The 27,872-nt window shown below is 43.9% G+C and overlaps 1 long non-coding RNA gene across 1 annotated transcript in view; it reads left to right on the forward strand.

The window, feature by feature from the left end:
- The first annotated feature begins 3,866 nt into the window (after positions 1-3,866).
- Positions 3,867-27,872, forward strand: part of LOC126234267 (uncharacterized) — a 78,840-nt gene continuing 54,834 nt past the window's right edge. Inside the window, exons 1-2 of the long non-coding RNA XR_007544698.1 lie at positions 3,867-3,957; positions 17,724-17,827. This is a non-coding gene — a long non-coding RNA (uncharacterized LOC126234267). The remainder of the gene's footprint in view (positions 3,958-17,723; positions 17,828-27,872) is intronic.

A 27,872-nucleotide genomic window follows, 5' to 3' on the forward strand; every position in this document is an offset into this window, starting at 1 on the left:
GTTTTGATGCTCGTTATTAACTCAGGATTATTTGTTGCATTTCTTATTTAACGACCCCAGAAACTTTTAAACGAAATGTTGTGTACAGTAAAGGTAGTCCTCCTTTAAAACTGTTTTTCTTTTATTGTGGTTGAAGGTAGGCTAATGCTACTCCGGCAGATCAACGGTACAGAGCGTGATATCGTAACAAGAAGCCACCTTCCCTATGGCTGTTTTCTCGTCTTGTTGCGACGCTTTAGTCAAAGGCAGCGAAATCGTCGTAGCAATCACACATATGAGGTTCTCACTTCTGTTGTAATGCATCGACACGTTAGCACACAACAGATTGAACAAGAGACAGACATTCGTAAAACCAGTGTACATCGTGTTCTAACATTTCATCAGTTTCATCTTTATCATGTATACTTACACCAAGAATTGCAAGGGAATGATCTCTACTTTCTAGAGCCGTATACAGTTCTGTCGGTGGGCACAGCGTTATTGGTCTATCGAAAACCCACGACATCAGCGTCAGCAGGGAGTTTCTGGTGTGAATTGCCTGGTACTACAAGAAAAAATAAAATAAAATTTAGCAGCAACATTTTCAAAACGCAAAATGTCAAAGGGCAAAAAATTTTCAGGATAAGCGGAAAACGTAAACCGCCAAAAGTATTTTATTATTTTTTTTTTCAAGATATGAGGACTTTTGCGATGCGCTAAATGCGGTTTGTGTGTTGTGTTGGACAATATGGCTTTTGAAACTTCCTGGCAGATTAAAACTGTGTGCCGGACCGAGACTCGAACTCGGGACCTTTGCCTTTCGCGGGCAAGGTCCCGAGTTCGAGTCTCTGTCCGGCACACAGTTTTAATCTTCCAGGAAGTTTCATATCAGCGCACACTCCGCTGCAGAGTGAAACTCTCATTCTGGGAATATGGCTTTTGTTGTAAGTTATCGTGGACATAATGAATTTAATTAGTTATCAATAACATTTCGTGTTTTGAAAATTCACGTTTTAATATTCACTAAAGCATTTTAACTCCAGAAGTTGGAACAAAAACACAAATGCGCTTTATTTCCAACGATAGTTTTCACATTACTTTTCCAAAACAGCCACGTTTTCTATACAATCTAGGCAGCATCTCCGGCAAATAAGTTCGTTCCATCGAAGGCTAATAATCTTGGTGAAGAACTTGAGAACCGGCCGGTGTGGCCGAGCCGTTCTAGGCGCTTCAGTCTGTAACCGCGCGACCGCTACGGTCGCAGGTTCGAATCCTGCCTCCGGCATGGATGTGTGTGATGTCCTTAGGTTAGTTAGGTTTAAGTACTTCTAAGTTCTAGGGGACTGAAGACCTTAGAAGTTAAGTCCCATAGTGCTCAGAGCCATTTGAACCATTTGAACCTTGATGCCTCAGAACATGTCCTACCAACCGGTCCCTTCTTCTTGTCAAGTTGTGCCACAAACTCCTCTTCTCCCCAATTCTATTCAATACCTCCTCATTAGTTATGTGATCTACTCATCTAATCTTCAGCATTCTTCTGTAGCACCACATTTCGAAAGCTTCTATTCTCTTCTTGTCCAAACTGTTATCGTCCATGTTTCACTTCCACACATGGCTACACTCCATACAAATACTTTCAGAAACGACTTCCTGACATTTGAATTATACTCGATGTTAACAAATTTCTCTTCTTCAGAAACGCTTTCCTTCCCATTGCCAGTCTACATTTTATATCCTCTCTACTTCGACCATCATCAGTTATTTTGCTCCCCAAATAGCAAACCTCCTTTACTACTTTAAGTGTCTCATTTCCTAATCTAATTCCCTCAGCATCACCCGACTTAATTCGACTGCATTCCATTATCCTCGTTTTACTTTTGTTGATGTTCATCTTATATCCTCCTTTCAAGACACTATCCATTCCGTTCAACTGCTCTTCCAAGTCCTTTGCTGTCTCTGACAGAATGACAATGTCATCGGTAAACCTCAACGTTTTTATTTCTTCTCCATGGAATTTAATACGTACTCCAAATTTTTCTTTTGTTTCCTTCACTGCTTGCTCAATATACAGATTGAATAACATCTGGGAGAGGCTACAACCCTGTCTCACTCCCTTCCCAATCACTGCTTCCCTTTCATGTTCCTCGACTCTTATAACTGCCATCTGGTTTCTGTACAAGTTGTAAATAGCCTTTCGCTCCCTGTATTTTACCCCTGCCACCTTCAGAATTTGAAAGAGAGTATTCCAGTCAACATTGTCAAAAGCTTTCTCTAAGTCTACAAATGCTAGAAACGTAGGTTTGCCTTTTCTTAATCTAGCTTCTAAGATAAGTCGTAGGGTCAATATTGCCTCACGTGTTCCTATATTTCTACGGAATCCAAACTGATCTTCCCCGAGGTCGGCTTCTACTAGTTTTTCCATTCGTCTGTAAAGAATTCGTGTTAGTATTTTGCAGCTGTGACTTATTAAACTGATAGTTCGGTAATTTTCACATCAGTCAACACCTGATTTCTTTGGGATTGGAATTATTATATTCTTCTTGAAGTCTGAGGGTATTTCGCCTGTCTCATATATCTTGCTCACCAGATGGTAGAGTTTTGTCAGGACTGGCTCTCCCAAGGCTGTCAGTAGTTCTAATGGAATGTAGTCTACTCCCGGGGCCTTGTTTCGACTCAGGTCTCTCAGAGCTCTGTCAAACTCTTCACGCAGTATCATAACTCCCATTTCATCTTCATCTACATCCTCTTCCATTTCCATAATATTGTCCTCAAGTACATCGCCTTTTATTATTGTATTATTGTATAATGACGTCGAAAATTAGCGGCGGGTAAACTACTGTGACTGGACAGCGTAAGTAACTGATGACGAGATGACTGTGATGCAAGTTTTAAAGTATTTTGCAGTATCTGGCCACCAGGCTAAGCTTTTAGGCTACAGACTTCAATGTGTTGCAGAGTGGCTGGCTCATCCTGTTTATTCCGGTTATCAGACAGCCACAGCTTTTTTTTCTTTCTTGGTCTACATTTTCGACCTAACATGATGCACAATGTTCTTATTTTCGTGTGTGTGTGTGTTTGTGTATGTGTTTGCGTACACACATATTTTGCAGTGTTTCATTGTAGCTGAAGTTCTAGAATTCTGTCACTCGTATTTCATAGACTCTCGTCTCGTAACATTTTCGTGCGTTCGCTAAAGACCTGGCTGTCCTACTTCCACACCACCTAATCCTCATCATCGCTTTGCGTGTGCAGCAGTTCTGGCCACTCTGTTGCCTCATACAGCTGCATTCCGTGTCCCAGAGTGTGAATTTTTACATTGCTGTCATGAGCAATTATTTCATAGAACTGTGCCGAGTTCCCCACAAAGTTTTGAATCAACGAATAGAAAATTCTTCTTATAAATTTTTGAAAGCGCTCTAGTTTACTCGAGAAAGAAAAAAAAAAAACTTTCACGGAGGAATGCTATCCCAGCCATTTCGTAAACTATGAGAGAATACCAAGAAGGTACTTTCACTACACGTTTTAAGGCGCAGTTATGTAGTTTCTGCTGTGTTGCCCCATACAAAAGCAGCTTATTCCAGTACTGGCAACGACGTAGTTTTATTTAGGGTGAGCGCTAGATGACAAGGAAGAGAAGACATGGGTTTAAGAGGGGGTAAAATTTCACCAGTCTTTCGAATCCCTTTCGTCTGACATGGTGAACGTGTTGGCGCTACGTCAGTCTGCCGTGCGACGTGACGCGTGGTGACGTACGAGTGTGGAACGCAGCTAGATATCAAAATAAACACCAGGCGTCGACCTGGTGTTGACAGACAGCCGACCGTTAGCCTGACTCACTCGCTGGCAGAGTGACTGCGATGTGTTTGCTCAACTGTCAGTGTGTTGTAGACACGGCGCCAAGCGCTACGTACGGGATAAAGCCAAATTTCCGCACCGGAGCTCACCACTCTATACCTTGGAGCAGCTCTAGTGAAAAACGTATGTGGCTAAATTACAAATACTTAACATTTTTAAAATAACGTTGTCATACAGAAACGCTATTTTGTAACATTGCAGCTGTATGTGCAGTAGAAACACATTTACTGTGCAGTATACAGGTGTCCCGGCGGGGTCAGGGATTTTCTCTGCCTCGTAATGACTGGGTGTTGTGTGATGTCCTTAGGTTAGTTAGGTTTAAGTAGTTCTAAGTTCTAGGGGACTGATGACCATAGATGTTAAGTCCCATAGTGCTCAGAGCCATTTTTATACAGGTGTGGGAAGCGATGGTACTGCTCACTTTGGCATTACATCTTTATTATTTAAAGAAAATGATTACCTTAGATCAGAAACTATCAATATTTACTAATCGGTAGCAGCATATATTAAACAGAAACTAAAAACTAAATCGACTATATCCATTTGCCTTCTTTGGAATTGGAATTATTGTGTTCTTCTTTATGTATGAGGATATTTCGCCTCTCTCACTCATCTTGCATACCAGGTGGAATAGTTTTGTCAATTCTGGCTCTCCCAAGGGTTTCAATAATTCTAAGGAATGTTTTCTACTCCAGGGGCCTTGTTTCGACCTAGGTCTTTCAATGTGCTGTCGTATTCCTCTCGTGGTTTAGGGCCTTCCATCTTCATCTATATCTTCTTCCTTCTCTGCACCATCATGTTCATTTCCCTTTTATAGCCATCGCATATATTCCTTTATCCTTTCAACTGACCCTTCTTTGCTTAGTACTGGTTTGCCATCTGAACTCTTGGTATTCATACTGCTGCTACCCTTTGCCCCAAAGATCTCTTTAATTCTCCTATAGCCTGCATCTGTCACCCCCAAGATATCCTTGCCTCAACATCTTCACTTTTATCGTCTTCGCTTTCATTCCTCTCCCCCAGTCCATGTTCTCCTGCTACTTTACCTTCTCTTCCTTTCTCTATCTACTATCAAATTCCAGTCCTCACTACAATTAAATTTTCGTGTCAGTTAACTACCTGAATATCTTCTTTTATCTCGTCATTCATTTTTTCAATATCTTCATCATCTGCAGAACAATTTGGCATACAAATTTGTACTCTTGTGAAGGGTATTGGCTTTGTGTCTATCATGGCTACCCTAATGCCTTTCACTATGCTGTTCAAAGTAGCTTATCCATGTTCTTATTTTTTTTCCATCATTAGCCCTTCTCCTGCATTATCTCTTCTCGATTTTATATTTATAACATTGTATTCGCCTGATCATAAATCCTGTTCTTCCTGTCACCGCACGTCACTAATTCCTACTAAATCGAGCTTGGGTTTATCCATTTCCCTTTTTAAATTCTCTAGGCTGCCTACATTAACGTTCAAATTTCACTGCCTCTCATCGGCCGTCTACTTGCATGGGCTGCGGAAAGCATGTCGATCCTTGTTATTGTTACGTCAGTGTTTCAACTACCTAAAGTTCAACATCGTGTAGACACAGTGACGCACTTACACTCGATGTGCCAAGTGCAGTGGAGCGCACTGTACAGCTTTCTAGTGCAGAAACGTTTTATCTGCTCTGGGCCGTAATAACCTCGCCAAATACTGGCAGTTGCCTAGTGTTTCACCGAAAGTAATGGGCTAAATAAGGAAACACCCCAAGCTCACATTGGTAAATTGTAATTAAACTGATTTTGAAGTATGGAGATGTGTGTGTTATAACACGAATAAAGGTCACCTACCTGTAAAACTCTGCACTTATGTACAATCGATGCATTCACGGAAGCAAAAGACTCTAAAGAAACATTACCGTGTAACAGATAATTATGTTTTACAGTTTTAACTTTAATATTTTTGGAGATATGTATGTTTAAGTACAAGAATGCATTTTTCCCTACTTCTGCCCTTAAAGATATTGATTTTTTTCCAAATCTTGCTTTTAGATAAGTACAAGCAAAAGAAATACACTGAAGAGCCAAAAAAAACTGGTAGTGCCCCAGCGAGCACGCAGAAGTGCCGCAACGTGATGTGGCATAGAATCAATTAATGTCTGAAGCAGTGCTGGAGGAAACTGCAGGGTTGTCCATAAATCCGTAAGAGTACAAGGGGGTGGAGATCTCGTCTGCAACACCGCGTTGCAAGGCATCCCAGATATGCTCAATAATGTTCATGTCTAGGGAGATTGGTGGCCAGCGGAAGTGTTTAAACTCAGAAGAGTGTCCCTGGAGTCATCTGTAGCAATTCTGGACGTGTGGGATGTCCCACTGTCCTGTTGTAATTGCCCAAGCCCGTCGGAATGCACAGTGGACATTAATGGATGCCTGTGATCAGACAGGATGCTTACATAAGTGCCACCTGTCAGAGTCGTACCTAGATGTATCAGGGGTCCCATATCACTCCAACTGCACACGCCCCACACCATTACAGAGCCTCCACCAGCTCGGACAATCCCCTGCTGACATGCAGGGTCCATGGATTCATGACTTTGTCTCCATACCCGTACACGTCCATCCGCTCGATACAATTTGAAACGAGACTCGTCCGACCGGGCAACACGTTTCCAGTCATCAACAATCCAATGTCGGTGTTGACGGGCCCAGATGACGCGTAAAGCTTTGTGTCGTGCAGTCATTCGTTGAATGGTTCGCACGCAGACACTTGTTGATGGCCCAGCATTAAAATCTGCAGCTATATATGTCAGGATTGCACGTCTGTCACGTTAAACGATTCTCTTCAGTCGTCACTGATCCAGTTCATGCAGGATCTTTTTCCGGCCGCAGCGGTGTCAGAGATTTGATGTCTTGCCGGATTTCCGATATTCACGGTACACCCTTGAAATGGTCATACGGGAAAATCCCCACTTCATTCAAACTCACTTAAATCTTGATAACCTGCCATTGTAACAGCAGTAACCGATCTAAGAATTGCGCCAGACACTTGTTGTCTTATATAGGCGTTGTCGACCGCAGCGCCGTATTCTGCCTGTTTACACATCTCTGTATTTGAATTCTCATGCCTATACCAGTTTCTTTGGCGCTTCAGTGTATTTTTTTTTCTGTGCGTTCAATAGGGTTGACATAAACTCGCAAACATTTTAATTGAAATAATGTTAGTAACTGTTACCTGGCAGTCCACAAGCTGGAATATCTTTTGACATTGTTACTATCATGTCATTTCAGGATTATTTAATTAGGTACAAGTGTTCACCATTGCGTCTTTAGCAAAAAATGTGCTATAGCGTGCAACCCGCGCCGAGATATAGAATATCTGCTTACCACATTGAGATTCTTAGAGACTGGGTACTGCCGGAAGAAAAATGAAAGGATTGACCTGTTAGCGATTCATTTGTTACTGTCATGGGCGATCAGATGGCGCTCAGGAGGTCGGGTTGTACGTCCTCTGGTTTGACTCTGGAGGTAGTAAATGCGCTGAGCTTAGAAGCGAACAATGTGTGCATCATTCATTCTAGGGTACAAAATGTCCTGCCAACGACTACGTACTACTGTAGGATAAGTTTAGCCACTTGAATGGTGTCACATAGTGGGCCTTCGGGAATCTGAACCGACTGCTTCCAATGTTGAGCACAGTACATCGGTGATGCGTCACTGCTCTCAGCAGTGGTCTGTGGAAAGTTCCCGCACCTGTAGACCAGATTCTGAACGTCCGCGTACTACAGACGCACGGCAAGATCGAAGTATCGTGTGAGCAGTGGTGGCGGGGTGAACATCATCCAGGGAAGAAATACGGGCTGGTGTTGCATCTGATGTGTCACCAACGACAACAGGGAACCATCTGGTTACTGCAGATCACTTGTGCCTCTTGTCAGGTTACCATTGACACCACGACATCGCCGAGCACGGCTACTCTGGTTCAAATGGTTCAAATGGCTCTGAGCACTATGGGACTCAACTTCTGAGGTCATTAGTCCCCTAGAACTTAGAACTAGTTAAACCTAACTAACCTAAGGACATCACAAACATCCATGCCCGAGGCAGGATTCGAACCTGCGACCGTAGCGGTCTTGCGGTTCCAGACTGCAGCGCCTTTAACCGCACAGCCACTTCGGCCGGCGGCTACTCTGGTCTTGAAAGGGTCGGCTGGAGGGTGGAAAGTCACGCTGTTGTCTTCAATGGTGAGAATAGTTTCTGTCTGTATGCAAGTGGTGGACACACAGGTGTACAGCGTAGATCTGCTGAGCAGCTTATTTGGAGTACATTCGCCCACGACACACAGGTGCCATACCACGCTTCAGGGTATGAGGGGCCACCAGTTACAACTCGTGGTCACATTTGGTGTTTCTGGAGGGTAAACCAACCAATGCACACGACACTGCACAGGCTGTTATCCCTGTGCTACTGCCAGGAAGTTGATATGTTTCTTTCAGCAGGACAATGCACGTCCACACTGGGCTGCTGCGATGCAAGACGCCCTTCGAGGCGTAAAACTGCCGTGGCCAGTAACATCAACAGATCTCTCGCCAACTGAACAAATATGGTGCACGATGAAACTGGAGCTTCTTCATTCACTAGAGCCTGCAAGAAGCATTGCCTAAGTGCGTCAAAAGGTGCAAAATGCTCGGGACAATCTATCGTAGGATGCAATGCGGGACCTTTATGATCGTTTACATGCGAGAATACATTGCTGCCAGAGGGGGTTGTACTGCTTGTTCATGCGACTGTTTGGGCGCCCTTTAGAATGACATTTATGTTTAATTTGGTCTGAATTTATCATATACTCCTATAATGAGGAACTACCTGTAACATCGCTCGTGAATAAAATGACCTTGATACGGATGTAGGAGCAAAGCATCGGCGGATTTTCTTAAGAGACGTGCTGGAATTCACTATAGTGATTGAGAAGCAGCAAAACCGTGTATGTGTGTTGGAGGGGGAAAGGACAGAGATAGCTTTGGTGACAAGAAGGCTGGTGTGAAAGAAACCTGTTCCCCAAATAACAGTCTTTTATATGTGTGAAATGATCCTGTTCCCCAAAATAACAATCATATATATATGTATGTGTGTATGTGTGTGTGTGTGTGTGTGTGCGCGCGCGAGCGCACCTCACACGGTACCACATAACAGTCGTGCATCAGGCCCAAAGCTACAACCGCGACATGTTTTCGTCCCTTAATGTGAATAAGAAGCCCAGAACTAAAGAAAAATTAAGCTGCTTACTTTACTGTCATTTACGAAAGGTAAGCACAAACGAGAAAGTTTAAAAAACTGCGTTGGTGTAAGGATTACAGAAACAGGAGCCAGTTCCAGGAAATTAGCAACATTTACTGGTGAGACGGGTTGTGTTAACTTACATACATACGATCCGGGATGAGTGTACAGGCGCTGTTGCAGTTCGTAGTACTCTGCTAAGTGGAAGACTGCCAATTCCTCAGTACTCAGTGGATGGCTCATCCTTGTATGTCTTCTTCGAACTGTATCAGGCTGCAAACAAAGACACACTTCAAAGAATGAATTTGTCTTTCCTACATTAACAAAGACGTAGCAGGATCTTTCTCAAAGATCCAGTCGATAAGACATTCACAATGCCTTGGGATTGAAATAAGCATCCTCAATTATGTTTTCGTCATGGGGCAGTTAACCTTCCCGTCCAAGAATTCAACTTAACTGATGAATGACGCAACCAGCCGCAGAGACTTTTTAGATTTTTTATTTTAATTCCGACATCTGTTTCGGGCTACCATGCCCATCTTTAGATCGCTAATATTTGCAGTTATACAGATGTTTTGACCAAGAGTATGTCATCTGCTCCCACACTGCACAAGAATATTTAAGTATTTAGTGCCACTTTATAAGTTATTTCATTAATAAAAATGTGCTGAAGTACTTTCATTTATTTATATAAGATGCAAATTATTTGTGTTCACTCACATAAGTTCTAATAGATGGCGATTTGTTTTGTCGTGATACATACGGTTTTGCAGGTCGATGTAGGGCCTATACGTTGTTGAATTCCACACAGCACACATATTGTAAATAATTTGCTGTGGCCACTTCAGAATATTTTCAATGTCTATGTAGAGCATCACAGATGTGGTATACTCTTGATAGATTATCATTAAGCAAAGATACAAAGATATCATTCATTTCCTATCGGCCAAATATGTAAACAGAGCAAAGGTGATGTTTTCGATGCGCAAAATATAACATGTCATTAACAGAAAACTGTTTGCACTGTAAGAGTTAACTTATTATGAAAAGACAGCAGGACAAATTGCTTTTAGGCTTTTTTATTTAACTTTCAGTGGAAATTCTGAAGAAATGCTTTAGTGGAAACTAATTGCATACTATAAATTAGGCTTATACTTACATACATTTATATACACTAATATCTGATTATCATTACGGCTTATAAGTTAGCTGCAGGAAATACAGAATTAAAAAGTTGGAGGGTGTGACAAGAGCAACCCATGGGTTCTTCATGATAGTTATATTTATACAATTTTATATTGATATCTTAAACTGCAGTGTTGTGATTCTTACCGGACCACTTTCTATTTGATTTCTGTGAACATTCCAAGGAAATTATTTAAAAAATGTTAGTGGTATATAATATCTGTAAGTTTTCATTAATGTTAGAAACAGAGTGTCCATATTGATTCATGTGAGTGGTTATTGCAGATATACACTCCTGGAAATTGAAATAAGAACACCGTGAATTCATTGTCCCAGGAAGGGGAAACTTTATTGACACATTCCTGGGGTCAGATACATCACATGATCACACTGACAGAACCGCAGGCACATAGACACAGGCAACAGAGCATGCACAATGTCGGCACTAGTACAGTGTATATCCACCTTTCGCAGCAATGCAGGCTGCTATTCTCCCATGGAGACGATCGTAGAGATGCTGGATGTAGTCCTGTGGAACGGCTTGCCATGCCATTTCCACCTGGCGCCTCAGTTGGACCAGCGTTCGTGCTGGACGTGCAGACCGCGTGAGACGACGCTTCATCCAGTCCCAAACATGCTCAATGGGGGACGGATCCGGAGATCTTGCTGGCCAGGGTAGTTGACTTACACCTTCTAGAGCACGTTGGGTGGCACGGGATACATGCGGACGTGCATTGTCCTGTTGGAACAGCAAGTTCCCTTGCCGGTCTAGGAATGGTAGAACGATGGGTTCGATGACGGTTTGGATGTACCGTGCACCATTCAGTGTCCCCTCGACGATCACCAGTGGTGTACGGCCAGTGTAGGAGATCGCTCCCCACACCATGATGCCGGGTGTTGGCCCTGTGTGCCTCGGTCGTATGCAGTCCTGATTGTGGCGCTCACCTGCACGGCGCCAAACACGCATACGACCATCATTGGCACCAAGGCAGAAGCGACTCTCATCGCTGAAGACGACACGTCTCCATTCGTCCCTCCATTCACGCCTGTCGCGACACCACTGGAGGCGGGCTGCACGATGTTGGGGCGTGAGCGGAAGACGGCCTAACGGTGTGCGGGACCGTAGCCCAGCTTCATGGAGACGGTTGCGAATGGTCCTTGTCGATACCCCAGGAGCAACAGTGTCCCTAATTTGCTGGGAAGTGGCGGTGCGGTCCCCTACGGCACTGCGTAGGATCCTACGGTCTTGGCGTGCATCCGTGCGTCGCTGCGGTCCGGTCCCAGGTCGACGGGCACGTGCACCTTCCGCCGACCACTGGCGACAACATCGATGTACTGTGGAGACCTCACGCCCCACGTGTTGAGCAATTCGGCGGTACGTCCACCTGGCCTCCCGCATGCCCACTCTACGCCCTCGCTCAAAGTCCGTCAACTGCACATACGGTTCACGTCCACGCTGTCGCGGCATGCTACCAGTGTTAAAGACTGCGATGGAGCTCCGTATGCCACGGCAAACTGGCTGACACTGACGGCGGCGGTGCACAAATGCTGCGCAGCTAGCGCCATTCGACGGCCAACACCGCGGTTCCTGGTGTGTCCGCTGTGCCGTGCGTGTGATCATTGCTTGTACAGCCCTCTCGCAGTGTCCGGAGCAAGTATGGTGGGTCTGACACACCGGTGTCAATGTGTTCTTTTTTCCATTTCCAGGAGTGTATTTAAATTTTTCATTCTAAAGGCATCCTTGTTCGCAATATCTTAGAAAGAAGCTTTTGCCGGTCTGTACAAGATAAAATCTGAGACAGTTGTCACAAATAATCGTATAAATTCCTGATTTATCTACACGTTGGTTGATGGTTTTGCTGCTGTGGATAATGTTATGTTGCACAGTATTATTGGTGTGGAAACTCATTTGAACTTCTGTCCTTCGTAAAAGATTGGCAGTTTGGTACGAGATTGTACCTAGGAAGGGAATGCATCCAAAGAGTTCCTTTTCTGCTGCTGGTTGCGTATTTACTGCAGGTGATTTGCTATCTTAAATAAAACATTTTAAAAGGTATTTGTGGCTAGTTGCGTCATTTAGCAAGGCTGTGGAGTTCACAAGAGCCATGGATAAAATAATGTTGTTGTTGTGGTCTTCAGTCCAGAGACTTGTTTGATGCAGCTCTTCTTGCGACTGTATCGCGTGCAAGCTTCTTCATTTTCGAGTAGCCACTGCAATCAACATCCTTCTGAATCTGCATATCGTATTTATCTGTTGGTCTCCCTCTACGATTTTTAATCTCACGCTTCCCACTAATACTAAACTGGTGATCCCTTGATGCTTCAGAACGTGTCCTACCAACCGATCCCTTCTTTTAGTCAGGTTGTTCCAGAAGTTCCTCTTCTCCCCAGTTTCTTTCAGTACCTCCTCATAAGTTGCTCAAGCGCGTACAGTGCAAGCTGTTACTAATTTGTTTGACTGATGGGGCTGCTAACTGCTATACCACCTACTGCACTCTCCTGACTTAAGCCCTCGTGAGTTCAACTCGCTTTATAAAATGAAGGAAATACTTCACGGCATTCGCTTCAGAACTGTTACAAATTCGTCGGGAAATAGACTGCGCCGCTCGAACTGTCAATACAACTGGCACTGTTAAGAGTATCCTACGACTTCCACATCTCTGGCAACGGGTTATACACAATGCTGGTGACTACTTCGAAGGTCAGTAAAACTTTGAAAGACGTATCTATTTTGTACGAGATGTGAATAAATAGTTGCCGCTATTAAAGTTCCAACCCTCGTATCTACGTTTCGGGAAAGGAAAAGAAAACAAAAGACCTCAATCTCCTTTGAACTGCAACATGGCTACCAAATATCATTTGTGGAAAATTGCTGGAGTCAACAGAAAGTCTGCTAAGAAAAACTGAATGTGCGACATTTTGACGAGATTTGAAGTTCATTGTACACTACTGGCCATTAAAATTGCTACACAAGAAGATATGCTGATGATAAACAGGTATTTGTTGGACAAACATATTATACTAGAACTGACATGTGATTACATTTTCACGCAATTTGGGTGCATAGATCCTGAGAAATCAGTACCCAGAACAACCACCTCTGGCCGTAATAACAGCCTTGATACGCCAGGGCATTGAGTCAAACAGAGCTTGGATGGCGTCTACAGGTACAGCTGCCCATGCAGCTTCAACACGATACCACAGTTCATCAAGAGTAGTGACTGGCGTATTGTGACGAGCCAGTTGCTCGGCCACCATTGACCAGACGTTTTTAATTGGTGAGAGATCTGGATAATGTGCTGGCCAGGGCAGTAATCGAACATTTTCTGTATCCAGAAAGGCCGGTACAGTACCTGCAACAAGCGGTCATACATTATCCTGCTGAATGTGTAGGGTTTCGCACGGATCAAATGAAGGGTAGAGCCACGGTTCGTAACACATCTGAAATGTAACGTCCACTGTTCAAAGTGCCGTCAATGCGAACAAGAGGTGACCGAGACGTGTAACCAATGGCACCCCATACCATCACGCCGGGTGATACGCCAGTATGGTGATGACGAATACACGCTTCCAATGTGCGTTCACCGCGATGTCGCCAAACACGGATGCGACCATCATGATACTGTAAACAGTACCTGGATTCATCCGAAAAAATGACGTTTTGCCATTCGTGCACCCAGGTTCGTCGTTGAGTACACCGTCGCAGGCGCTCCTGTCGGTGATGCAGCATCAAGGGTAACCGCAGCCATGGTCTCCGAGCTGATACTCCATGCTGCTGCAGACGCCGTCGAACTGTTCGTGTAGATGGTTGTTGTCTTGCAAACGTCCCCATCTGTTGGCTCAGGGATCGAGACGTGGCTGCACGATCCGTTACAGCCATGTGGATAACATGCCTGTCTTCCCGACTGCTAATGATACCAGGCCGTTGGGATCTAGCATGGCGTTCCGTATTACCCTCCTGAACCCACCGATTCCATATTCTGCTAACGGTCATTGGATCTCGACCAACGCGAGCAGCAATGTCGCGATACGATAAACAGCAATCGCGATAGTCTACAATCCGACCTTTATCAAAGTCGGAAACGTGATAGTACGCATTTCTCCTCCTTACACGAGTCATCACAACAACGTTTCACCAGGCAGCGCCGGTCAACTGCTGTTTGTGTATGAGAAATCGGTTGGAAACTTTCCTCATGTCAGCACGTTGTAGGTGTCGCCACCGGCGCCAACCTTGTGTGAATGCTCTGAAAAGCTAATCATTTGCATATCACAGCATCTTCTTCCTGTCGGTTAAATTTTGCGTCTGTAGCACGTCATCTTCGTGGTGTAGCAATTTTAGTGGCTTGTAGTGCAATGTGCAGTTCTCCATTCATCATTGGGTAAAGGCTCTACATGCAGGGTATTTCACTACTGCTATTACAGGCTTATAGTGGTTGTAGAGCGGACAAAGCGTTGATACAAAAAGCCATGTGCGGGGAAGTACCGTTTGGGTGTTAAATTAAGTCTGAGGTTACTCCGACTTCCCTAAGTATTTAGGTGCAGGACTCCTAGAATCGTAATGGCCTACATGCAGTCCTAAGAGTGGTGGATTCCTGCGAACAGTTGAAGTTACCACCTGGGGTAGTGTCTTCTTTTTGCCGATTTTTCATGATACTTGAATGATTCGAAAGATGAGGGTCGGTTTGCTCCTTCCCGGTAGCAGAACAGATGTTGTAAGCTCCGTAGCTTGAAAGTATTTCTTAACTTTATTCCTCTCTAGCACCCCTTCAAAACAGCTGAATGTATTCACTTGTAACTCTGGCAACTGACCCCAAAGAGTACTAGCAGTGAGGTTAGCTGTTTTTTTTGTTTTTTTTTTTAAGGTGGTGGCCTTAATGTGATACAAATCTTAGAGAAATCGATATCCATGTGGACAAAATCATGGATAAAATGAATTTAGACAAATGGTGAAAAACTATCATGCATTGAAGCAATGAGAAGAACTAAAAAAACATAAAGGTCTCTGTCCAAAGACTGTAAGAATGCACCAAGTGATGAGCTATAGATGTAATAGAGGAACCTCAGAGGTGGTAGACGAATAAGAGCTAAACATGATATTGATTGTTGATTCGTAGTCCACAGTGGCTCTATTAGAATGTAAAAAAATAGTAGAAGACCGGATCACGGTATGCACGCAGCGGGAAGAATGGGCTCTGGTTTGTGTGGTCTATGGGAGTCCACGGCATGGGCAGTGTTTCAGGTACTCGTCGTCGGTTTCTCTTCTACGTGGCGAAAGACGTCTTGTTCAAAGTTGAGAGCGGGACACTTTCGTGGAACACGACAGTTAACTTTCCTAGCTGAGAACGAACCAGCTTTTAGCAGCCGTTTTAACAGTTGGACGAATATGGTATGTGATACGGTACATTTTCGGACATTGGGTGCTTATCAAGACTTATCTACTAAGGCCCCTCTACAATCCCTAAGACACGTAATAGGATTTTTGAAACACCCTCTATATACACGTACTTAATTTAGTCTTGTACCTTTACAAATTTCCTGTACCCATCTCTCCTCATATCATCGCCTAGGTTGTTTCTTATCACGAGGAATCGCGTATGGAATTTTATTAGTCCAACCTTTATCACTTCTTCCGTCTTCACATTCAAATTGTCTCCGTTTCAAATTTTTAATACTCACTCTGCTATTCTTCTGTCTTCTTCGTTTCTTATGTTCTTTTTACTTATTTTTCTGCCTTATTTTAATTATTATCATAATTCTCTTCGTTGTACAACATTCAGTTTTTGAAAGATAACTACATTTGTCCTCCGAGTTTCACTGCATCGATCGAAACTGGTACTACACATATAGCCCTTTGATCCAGGAACACTTGGAATTTACTTTTAAAGATGGCATACAGTTTACTCAAATATGCATTCTCAGCTAATTTTAAGTCCAGATTATTTCTTTCAGTGTCCATCCTCCCGTAATTTTCATTTGCTGTAAGTTCATGAATTCTACTCCTGTCCCAATAATGCCATTGCCTGTTGCTCCTCCTAATGTTAATGTTCACACTTGCTTTTACATTTTCCACATTGACTTTATCTACCCGAACTAAATAAAAGACTAGCTTTATTATAATTCCAGTCTTGGATCACAATGTTTATCCGTAATCAGATTATAAATTTCGGTCGGGAACGACCATCTTCAGACCGGAATGAAATTGCGTGACATTTATCATGTAACACGTGTTTGGACAATCCACAAGATGGTCATTACCGACCGAAATTAATAACCTGATTACAACTAAAAATTACGATCCTAGACTGGAAGTATAATAAAGCAAGTATTTTCCCAGATAGGTGGAAAGTTATTCGTGGTTAAGTCACAACATCCAATAAGGAGATAATTCAGCAGAGAAACATGGACTTTCTTCGTCCAAGTCCAGCTATTTTAAATCTCTTTCGTCGCAACAGAAAATGAATTTGATGAAACGGAAATACCTTGCCTGGGTCCGGTTTTTTCTGCACCATTCACACTCTCAGTATAATCTAGCTTAAGCAGTGACCTTACTGTGCGTACCTTAAGAAATTAATGTATTTGGATTGCCAACTAACAGTTAGAAAAGACAAGAAAGAAAGCTACAATAGTAATTCGTGTAGTAAGGTATGAGGAATATGAACGAATATGATGAAAGACATTTTCAGCTGTTAAGAAGAAAGCTGTTATAGTCAACACTGGCCAGTCGATCGCCACAGAAACCTCACGCGCGGAAGCAAAATATGAAAAAGAGACAGCGATAGCAGGAACAATAAAAGACAAAAAAATCGCGACTGAATAAGATAATGAGATATGCCACTTCATGTTTCTGCGTATTAATGTGCTGATTTCTTTTCTGAGGGAGAAAGACCATCAGTAACCAGTTTTTCGCTATTGCTATCGCTTTCCTCTGTAAATCAGTTTCGCTGTCTAAGCACCGTTAAGCCGGCCGCGGTGGACGAGCGGTTCTAGGCGCTTCAGTCCGGAACCGCGTGACTGCTACGGTCGCAGGTTCGAATCCTGCCTCGGACATGGATGTGTGTGATGTCCTTAGGTTAGTTAGGTTTAAGTAGTTCTAAGTTCTAGGGGACTGATGACCTCAGATGTTAAGTGCCATAGTGCTCAGAGCCATTTTTTAAGCACCGTCAAGTCGGAGCATGCTGTCGATATCCCCAGAAATACTTTCCCCTTGCGACGAGGACTTTTTAGAACAGTCCTTGTCATAATGAAAGCTGCGTTATTATCACCGAATAACGTAGAGCCGGGATATAATTAAAGAAATGTCGGATGATAAGCTAAACTTCGTATACGAATTAGCAAGTGAAGAGTTTTTATAGGACGGAAAACGTAAAACTGCAGACATAGAACACATTGTCCCTACTGTTTTGTAAAATGTACAGAAATTCTTCACAAAGCTAATGTAGAATTCATTTTTAGGTTTACAAGCTGTAGTGTTGGCAGAAGAGCCAACACCGTCTTGCTAGAGGAGGCCGAAATGCAAGCGTTTTAACTCACGCAGGCTGGCGTGAGGTCTGGAACAGGTAAAGTAATTATACTATCAAGAAAAGTACGTAGCTGCTGGAATACTTAACTTTAATCCATAATTGTAGAACATCGCTCTTGACGGTACATTAATAACAATCTCAATATAAACTGGTAATGGCGCCTTGTTAGGTCGTAGCAAATGACGTAGCTGAAGGCTATGCTAAACTATCGTCTCGGCAAATGAGAGCGTATTTTGTCAGTGAACCATCGCTAGCAAAGTCGGTTGTACAACTGGGGCGAGTGCTAGGAAGTCTCTCTAGACCTGCCGTGTGGCGGCGCTCGGTCTGCAATCACTGATAGTGGCGACACGCGGGTCCGACGTATACTAACGGACCGCGGCCGATTTAAAGGCTACCACCTAGCAAGTGTGGTGTCTGGCGGTGACACCACATTCCTCCCCCGCAAATCGGCGTACGGTTGTGTTATAAGGCTTCCGCCCGCCGTGGAGAGGACCCCATGTTGACGTATGCGACGAGGTGGGGAGCCTAACAACAGGCGAGGCTGTGCCATCCGCACCCTGCCATTCGGTCCGAGAGGAGCTAGGAAACGACTGAAAACCTAGTCCAGGGTGCACGCCAACATGCGGTGTATGCGCCCGTAGAGAGACAGGAGGGGCCGAAGAGTCGACCTCCATCGGGGCGGGGCAGCCGACGGGCGAAGACGCCATGTGGTCCGGAGCGGGCAAGAGTTCCATGGCGGAGGACAGCTGGTCACGGGAAGCTATCGGCGGCGCGTGACCCAGGGAGGCGCCCGGCGGCTGCAGCGACGCGTCCACTGCGGGCGTCGCTGGCGGGAGAACAGGCGGCGGCGGCGGCGCGTCGCCATGGGGCAAAATGGAAGGCAGCGTCGGTAACACCTGGGGAAGAGGCGAGCCAGTAGATGGGTCCCCAGGGCGCTGACCGGACGGCACCGTCGCTGAAAGCAGACGGGGAGCGTCAGAACCCGTGCGACGACAGAGGCGCAGCTGATTGAGATGCCGACGCACCTCACCAGAGGCCCCCAAAACCAGATACATAGCGCGGCCGAGGCAGCGAAGAATGCGCCCTGCGAGCCAACGCCGTGAACCTCGATAGTTGCGATAGTATACAACGTCGCCTGGGGCAAAAGCAGGTGTCTGCCGCTGCACAGGAACGTGATGCGGCGGATGTAGCAAAGACATCAAGGTGCGATGAGGACGACCGTGCAACAACTCAGCCGGCGAGCGACCATCTCGGGGCTGAGAGCGATACGTGGACAAAAACAGCAATAACGCGTCCTCCCGAGAATGCGACTCTTTCAACTTCAACAGCTGTGACTTGAAAGTCCGGACCAATCGTTCAGCGGCACCGTTTGACTGAGGCGAAAACGGCGCGGATGTCAGATGTTGAATACCATTGGCCTTGCAGAATGACTGAAATTCTGCGGACGTGAATTATGGGCCATTGTCGGAAACAATAGTCTGTGGAAGACCTTCTATGCAAAAGATAGCAGATAACGCTTGGATGGTGGCAGATGACGTCGTGGAAGACATCCTGACAACAAAAGGAAAATTACTGAATGAATCTACCACAACCAACCATCGAGCATTCCAGAATGGACCAGCAAAATCGATGTGTAAGCGTTGCCAAGGGGAAGTGGCTGTTGGCCATGCAAAGAATTTCCGCGGTGGTGCGGATTGGTGTTTGGCACACGCCATGCAAGAAGAGCACATATTCGTAATCGCAGCATCGATTCCGAACCAAGTACAGTGCTGACGAGCAAGTTGTTTCGTTCGCACTATACCCCAATGTCCTTGGTGGAGAAGCCGTAAGACGAGGACTGTAACGAACGTGGTACCACGACCCTGGACTGATCATTATCAGAACGCAACAGCAAAACACCACGTCGAACAAAAAGTCTCTCCTTGTGAGCAAAAAATCGGCGAACCAACGGATCCTCGATCCGTGACTTTGACAAGGGTCATTGCGTAGCAACAAAACGCAAAACGGTAGCAAGGAGAGGGTCAGCAGCTGTGGCTGTAGCTACACGACGAAAATCAATCGGAAACGATTCGACCACGTCATCGGTTTCCGCATCAATGAACATGCAAGCAAGTTCGGAAGAATCGAATGCTCTATCCTCAGCAACAGGCAAACGGGACAACGCATCGGCGTTTCCGTGCTTAGCAGTGGACCGATACAAGATATCGTAGCGGTACTGCGAGAGGAAAATAGACCAGCGAATGTACGTGGAGGTACAGGCTTGTTCGTATGAAAAACCGACGTCAAAGGTTTGTGGTCTGTGATGATGGTAAAGCGACGACCATACAAGAAATCATGAAACTTAGTAACACCAAATACGAGAGCCAATGCTTCTTTCTCGATCTATGAATAATGTCTTTGCGCAGACGAGAGCAATTTGGACGCAAATGCAATAGGGCGATCATGCGATCCATCTTTGTGCGCAAGCACAGCACCGATCCCGAAATCCGATGCATCTACCATCAACAAAAGGGGTTTCTGGGGATCGAACGGCGTAAGGCAAGTATTGGAAAGCAACGCCGATTTCAACTGGCGAAAGGCGCGTTCGCATTCCGTCGTCCAGACGAACGGAACACCTTTACGGCGTAAGCGATGAAGCGGAGCTGAAATGGAAGGGACGTGGCGCACATAGCGATGATAATAATTAATTTTTCCCAGCACACTCTATAGCTGCTTCAAATTCTGCGGCGAAGGCAAGTCTTGTATGGCACGGAGGTGCTCGGGACTGGGATGTTTGCCTTGGGCATTGAGTACATGTCCCAGGTAGGGTAAGTCACGAGCAAAAAACACACATTTGTCCTTCGCAAACGAAGACCATTTTGTCGCAAGACCTGAAATAATGTTCTGAGATTGGCTAAATGTTCTTCTTCCGTCTTTCCGGAGATCACAATATCGTCCAGATAGTTTGCTGCAGTAGGGACCGACGCACAAACAGTTTGTAAATATTGCTGAAACAATGCAGGGGCGGATGCACACCCGAATGGCAGTCGTTTGAATCGATACAAACCAAGATGCGTGTTAACCACCAAAACTGGCTGGGATTCTTCGTCCACCGGTATTTGCAAGTACGCATTTGCGAGGTCCAACTTCGAAAAATATTTACCCGGGCACAGTTTGTCAAAAAGATCTGGGCGGGGTAAAGGAAAAGTTGCAATCACTAGTTGTGGATTCACTGTTGCCTTGAAGTCCACACAAAGTCTCAATTTTCCGGAAGGTTTAGGCAAAATTACTAATGGTGAGGCCCAGAGAGAAGCCTGCACACGTTCAATTACACCTTGCGATTCCAAATCGTGTAATGTTCTTGCGACCTCATCACGCAATGCGTGGGGAACATTGTGCGCTCTGAAAAATTTTGGTTGCGCGTTTACTTTCAGTTCCAAATGTGCTTTATAGTTCTTAGCGCAACCAAGGCCCAGTGCAAAAATGTCTGCAAATTCTTCACATAGACGAGAAACACTGTCTGAAGGCACTGTCTGGTTCACTGATATGACCTGATTGACTATAGACAAGTTAAACAATTGAAATAAATCTAAACCAAACAAGTTCACTGCAGCAGAAGAACGAAGTACGTAAAATGACACAAGTTTTGTTTGTTCCTTGTATGTAGCAAGAAGGCCGCACTGTCCCAACACAGGGATTGCTTGTCCTGAATAACTACTTAACATTTGCGGCACGCAACGGAGGTGTGCCCAGCTGTTTGTACGTGTCGTGATTGATCAGTGAAACTGCAGCTCCGGTATCGAGCTGGAATGGTATCACTTTGCCGTTTATGTCCAAGTCTACAAAAAGTTTATTGTCCTGCTGACAACAAGAGCGACTGTCTCATGCAACGTGAACTGACACTGGGACAGAATCACTTGCGACTTGACGGGATTTCCGGCGATGTCGACGCACACTTTTTGTGGGACGAACACAGTCACCGTTAGAGAGAGTGGCACTGGGCGGAGTGGATGGAACTACATGAATATCCATGGGCGAAGGTTCACGAGCCTGAGTATCCTTGGTTCGATTCCGATTCTGGCGCGAAGCAAAGGGCCTGGAATGGTTGTGAGTGTCCGTTCTGAGCTTTTTCTGGCAAACACTCTGAACATGGCCTTTTTTATTACAGAAAAAGCAAATAGCTTGGCGTGACGGGCAATTTTCACGCGAATGTCTAGTAGCACACCGCGGGCATGATTTTAGCACTGCATTTGCTTGCTTGCGCGGCACACGTGGCGGAGAGCTTGGCGGCAGCTGCGCGGACGGGCGCGAGGGCTGTTTACTGTTCCGTTGCAGCGCGCCCGGTGGGCTGGTGAATGTGACACACGGCTGGCGAAGTTTCAAATGATTCCTGAGCAAAGTCAAGTGTGTCTCGCCGATCCAATATGTCCATCACTTGTTGAAGGGAGGGATTGACTAGTTTCAAAATCTGTTCCCTTATACGAACATCAGAAACGTTCTGTGCAATTGCATCACGTACCATTGTATCTGAATAAGGGAGTCCAAATTCACACTCAAAAGCACAATCCCTAGTAAGGCCTTGCAAGGTTGCAACCCACTCTCTATTAGTTTGACCGGCCGTACGTTTTGTACGAAAGAAGGTATACCTTTTTGCAACTACATTGACGGATTCTTTGAAATATGCATCTAATGCAGACAAAATTTTGTCGTAGGACAGAGTTGCTACGTCGCGTCGGGGAAATAATTTGACTATCACACGGTACATGGCCACTCCGACGCAAGAAAGGAGAAAAGGCTGCCGCTCATTACCTTGAATTCTGTAGGCGGCGAGATGGAATCCAAATTGGCGTGACCACTCCGTCCAGCTTTCCAGTGCCGCATCAAAAGGACGAAAAGGTGGTGCAACAGCATGTTGTGGCTGCGGTAGCGGTGGAGCGGCGGCTGCCGCATCGTTTTGCATTGCATTTTGACCCTGGACGAGCTGTCCAAGGGCATCCAATAAGGCCTGCGTCTGCTGATTCTATAAGCGATAAAATTCGGACAGTACATCTGGAGATTGTGGCGAATCCATAATACGAGTAAATTAGTGCAATATCAAGACGAAAGCAAAATCCTGGTCGCCAATGTAGTATTGGCAGAAGAGCCAACACCGTCTTGCTAGAGGAGGCCGAAATGCACGCGTTTTAACTCACGCAGGCTGGCGTGAGGTCTGGAACAGGTAAAGTAATTATACTATCAAGAAAAGTACGTAGCTGCTGGAATACGTAACTTTAATCCATAATTGGAGAACATCGCTCTTGATGATACATGAATTACAAGATCAATAGCAAATGATAATGGCGCCTTGCTAGGTCGTAGCAAATGACGTAGCTGAAGGCTATGCTAACTATCGTCTCGGCAAATGAGAGCGTAATCTGTCAGTGAACCATCGCTAGCAAAGTCGGCTGTACAACTGGGGCGAGTGCTAGGACGTCTCTCTAGACCTGCCGTGTGGCGGCGCTCGGTCTGCAATCACTGATAGTGGCGACACGCGGGTCCGACGTATACTAGCGGCCGACACCTAGCAAGTGTGGTGTCTGGCGGTGACACCACACAAGCTATATACGAGAAGTTCATGGTCTCACGTAACGAAATGGAATGGTTAGACGCTGAACTATTTCACATCTCGTAGCAGAACCACACAAAACAAAAACAAAAAAAAAACGCAAAAGTAATTCAACATATCAAAAAGCAAGAAAGAAGCAGAAATCAAGAAGAAAACTCAGGAATTAATGCTAAGAAGATTTATGTATGACGCCTATTCTTATTTGGTGAGAGCCAATCCACAACCAAATATCAGGACGCTTTTTATATCATTTATCGAAATTGTAAATGACTACAGCTGAATCTTTAAAAGAAAGCAAAACGCATTTTATGGAAGTAAAGACTTTTTGCAGTTGCAAATCGGAGACTAACCTATTAAAGACTCATTCATCTCCATTACACATGCTGACAAATTCTACTTCATAGTTTATTGACACTAAGTATGAAGTAATATAAAATTAAGCCTGGGATTTATGAACTGGCACATTGTGTTTTGTGGTCAGATGACTTCGGAATAAGTAAAGACAATAACCTGAAAAGTAAGACAAGGGAACAAACATTATGCTAACGGATTAAACAAAGCTTGATCACAAGAGACCGTTTGCTAGTAAATAGACTGTATGTAGTGCGTAAGGTAATGTTCTAGAGAATACGAAAGTTCCGTTCTTTGACAAAATTACCCGTTCAGCGCAGCAGTTTATGGTCGATCGAGTGAAATGCATAAAATGAAATTATAGCTGAACACCATATATGGATAATCTGAAAAATTTTGATAGTTGAGAGCTTTTGTGTTGTACAGATTCATTATTAAATACATTTCGAGTGTACTTAGGTCTTAGATTACCATTTGGTAGTACTATTTATGGTACGGAATACTTCTTTTTTGCGTGATTTATCGGGTGACATCCTCCTCATACATAGCAAAATTGTTTCTACCACTGCCTTTGCCCCGCAATTAAACTCAAAGAGAACAGCATGTCGGGGATATTTGACTTTTTCCACCTGACACTTCATTTTCTATCTTCTACACTTTAGGTGGTTATTCTCGAATTCATAGGAGTATGTGTAACGTTGTCTACTTCATGTTCCTTTCTGTTATTACGGAGTGTAACTAGACGGAAAGAACGGTAGATCTTTTTACGCTGCGAAAGCAGTACGTTTCTCTACGTGGGGAAATCGTATGATGTAAATTACATTGTTTGTGACATGCATAGCCTAGTTAGGCTCTGGTAGTAGTATCTATGGAGGTAGCTGTGCACATTACGGAACGGAACTGTTATTTCACTTCAGTTTACCCACTGTGAGTTTACATTTTGGATTGCAAGCGTAATTTTAATTTTACGCTTTTTGCCCTATTTTTACACACTTTTCGTTAGTTACATCAAGGGTGAATAATTAATGCTGCTTAGGACGCAAATCAAGTTATGTAAAAGGAGGAAAAGTTACTTTTCAGAGATAAGTATCACAAAGTTCTAATTGTGCTACCATACTATTTAGAGGCGCTTATGTGTTGATGGATACCGAGAAAGTGTAAATATTGTACACAGATAATTTAGGTGACTGCATAGCCATATACTTACAAAAAGAAAAAGGGCTGGGTAAACTCAGCAATGCGAAGTGTTGTGCCAATTAATCCACTGAATGTATACAAACATCGAGTAAGTTTCTCTTGCAGGTAAAATTTATTTTTAACAGTCTGAGTAATAGTACTGATCTCCTAAACACACGCTTACCTTACAGTAGTCGCAATATTAATGATGACATGGAGAATGTTAGTTAGTTACAAGTTTCATAGATCATTTGAACGATCTCTTTATCTAAATGATGTGGGAAGAGTCTGTTTACAGGGTATGTTTACATGATTAGATTTAATACTAATGAACATGTTACTTTTCAGTTTTCTTCATGCAAATACACTTAAGACTAGGGCTTTTTCGGGCTACTAGTTTTTAAATAAAACTTCGTCTATGGAAGAAAAATTGTACAGAAGAAATGATTCTAGGTTAGATTTAGAACTTGCTTTGCTACCTCTCAGACAATTTACGTTATTGGACAATTGACCCAAATTTTTTGTTGATGTACAGGGTGACACAGAATAACGGGAATGTTTGAAATGAGTAGTGGCAGCTAAGGGCACATGGTAGCACTGCGGTTTCGTGACAGCGAGTAAACAGTTCGCCATTTCAGTAATCATGGATCAGTGGAACGGACAACAGCGTGCGTTAGCCATAAAAATGTTTTATAAAAACAATGATAGTTTGGTAGCGGCGTAGAGGGTGTTTCAACGTTTTTATAATTAAGGACGTCATGATGCCGTTCCGTCGAAACACGCGATAAAATGTTGGATTGCGAGTAATAACTTTTAAGAAACTGGATCTGCCCTCAAGAAGAAACCACCAGGACGACGAAGAAGTGTGCGTTCTCAATCGAACATTGGTGTTGTACGCGAGTCTGTCTTACGGAGCCCATGGCGTTCAATTCGTAAGCAAGCAGCAGTGATTGGAATGTCCCGGGAGAGCATACGCAGAATTCTTCAAACTGATTTAAAATTTCATCCGTACAAACCACAGATGGTGCAACAATTGAAGGATAACGATTATCAGTTACGATTAGGATTCTGTCAACAAATGATAACAAAAGTAAACAATGACAACAAATTTCTAAACAAGTTGTGGATGCCAGATGAAGCACATTTTCATCTCACAGGTTATGTTACTGGGCAAACGCAAATCGTAATGACGTTCATGAGCGCCCTTCACACACTAGTAAAGTGACAGTATCGTGTGCTGTTTCATCATATGGGATTATCGGACCGTATTTTTTCGCAAATTAATAGGGGAACACAATAACTGTCAATGCCGATCGTTACATGGAGATGTTACGAACTTTCCTTACACCTGCTTTGAACAACTTTCCAAACGCTCAAGAAGCCTGGTTTCAACAGGACGGAGCGACATTACACACTGCATGGCAATCAATGGCGTATGTGCGAGAATTGTTTGGGAACCGTGTAACCTCACGATTCGATAACATTCCCTGGCCCTCTAGATCGCAAGATTTATCCGTTTGTGATTCTTTCTTGTGCGGCTATCTCAAGAGCAAAGTCTACACGCCTCGATCAAGAACCCTGGATGAGTTAAAAACAGAGAATTCGGGATGCAGTTCACAGCATCCCAGCTGGGATGTTGCAGCGGTCAATGAGGAATCTCAATAGCAGATTTCACGAATGTATTCGTACAGCAGGACGCCATAAAAAGGACGTAATTTTAAAAAATGATACATGCCATCAGTGTTTCGTAAATGGCAAAGTTGTAAGGTGTCAATTACTATGAATGTAATTTATTTCCTTCATCACTTCTAGTTTTATTGGATTGTGGAAATGATCTCGTTTTTCTGTGTCCCCTGTATACTGAACTCCTTTCTGAGCTTCAGAAGACTAATATTTAGTAACAAAGGACATTTTTTGTCGATATCGCTATTCATAGAGTGTTAAACACTAGCAACGAAAAAGCAGATCAGTTACCGTACAAAATATTGGATTCAACGTTATATTTCTTTCACGTAGCCCCTGTGGGTTAAAAGGTGAAAATACCACACAGCACTGTAATAGGTTCCGCTACAATGCAGTTTGCGCACCACGCACGTATAAAATACGTTGCAGACCCACGCACATTTCGGCGATAAAGGAAATAAGCATACCGAGCTCCGACGTTGGAACAGCGTGATATCGGATTACCTGAGCCATATGAAAACCATTTTTATATTGTGAACGTGATAGGTCAAACCTCCATTTAGTCTAGCAGTTCATCTTTTTAAATTACAGTGCAGTGGTTATGGTACAAACGCAATTCTTATCAATTTTAGACCTATAAAATGTGGCAACACTAAAAAAGGGTGCCACACCGACTCACTGATTTGCGGGAAAAACATCATCGACAAATTAACAATTACACGTCAAGTACAGGGATAGTCAACATGTAATGGACATCTGTGGAGTGGTTAGGCACCGTCGTTATTGCTAGCGAGATCAGGGCTGAGAAGACAGTCAGGAAACGTCCTCAGGAAGGTGGTGAGTTCATTGTCGGGACGAATGAGCAGTGCACACATCTCCGAAAGCAAACAGGAATTTTGTACAGCCGATGTGGACAATAATATGAACGATACGAAGACTTTGTGAATGTTAATTATTTCTGCAAGAATTTAGACTTTTTGCAGACAAACAAAACATAATATTTCTTTGCATAATTTCATTCCCCAGAGAAGTTCAATACGAACTGTAAAACTTACCAACTCGCTGTAAAAATCAGTATCTAAAAGAATAAAATTGGAGATGCCTCTAAGAACGAACGGGGCGAACACGACATTAATCTAAAAGAAATGAGAGTGTTGGAAAATGGTTGATATGGGGCATCCGACTTTATAGTTGTATTAATAGATGAATTTAAGATAGACGCAGTTTCCTTCGAAAGTTGCCAGCTATTGAGGAGAAAGAAAGTGGCAATGGAAAGAAAACGTATCA

Source organism: Schistocerca nitens, chromosome 2 (genome assembly GCF_023898315.1).
Source record: "Schistocerca nitens isolate TAMUIC-IGC-003100 chromosome 2, iqSchNite1.1, whole genome shotgun sequence".
In the NCBI taxonomy this organism is placed as follows: domain Eukaryota; kingdom Metazoa; phylum Arthropoda; class Insecta; order Orthoptera; family Acrididae; genus Schistocerca; species Schistocerca nitens.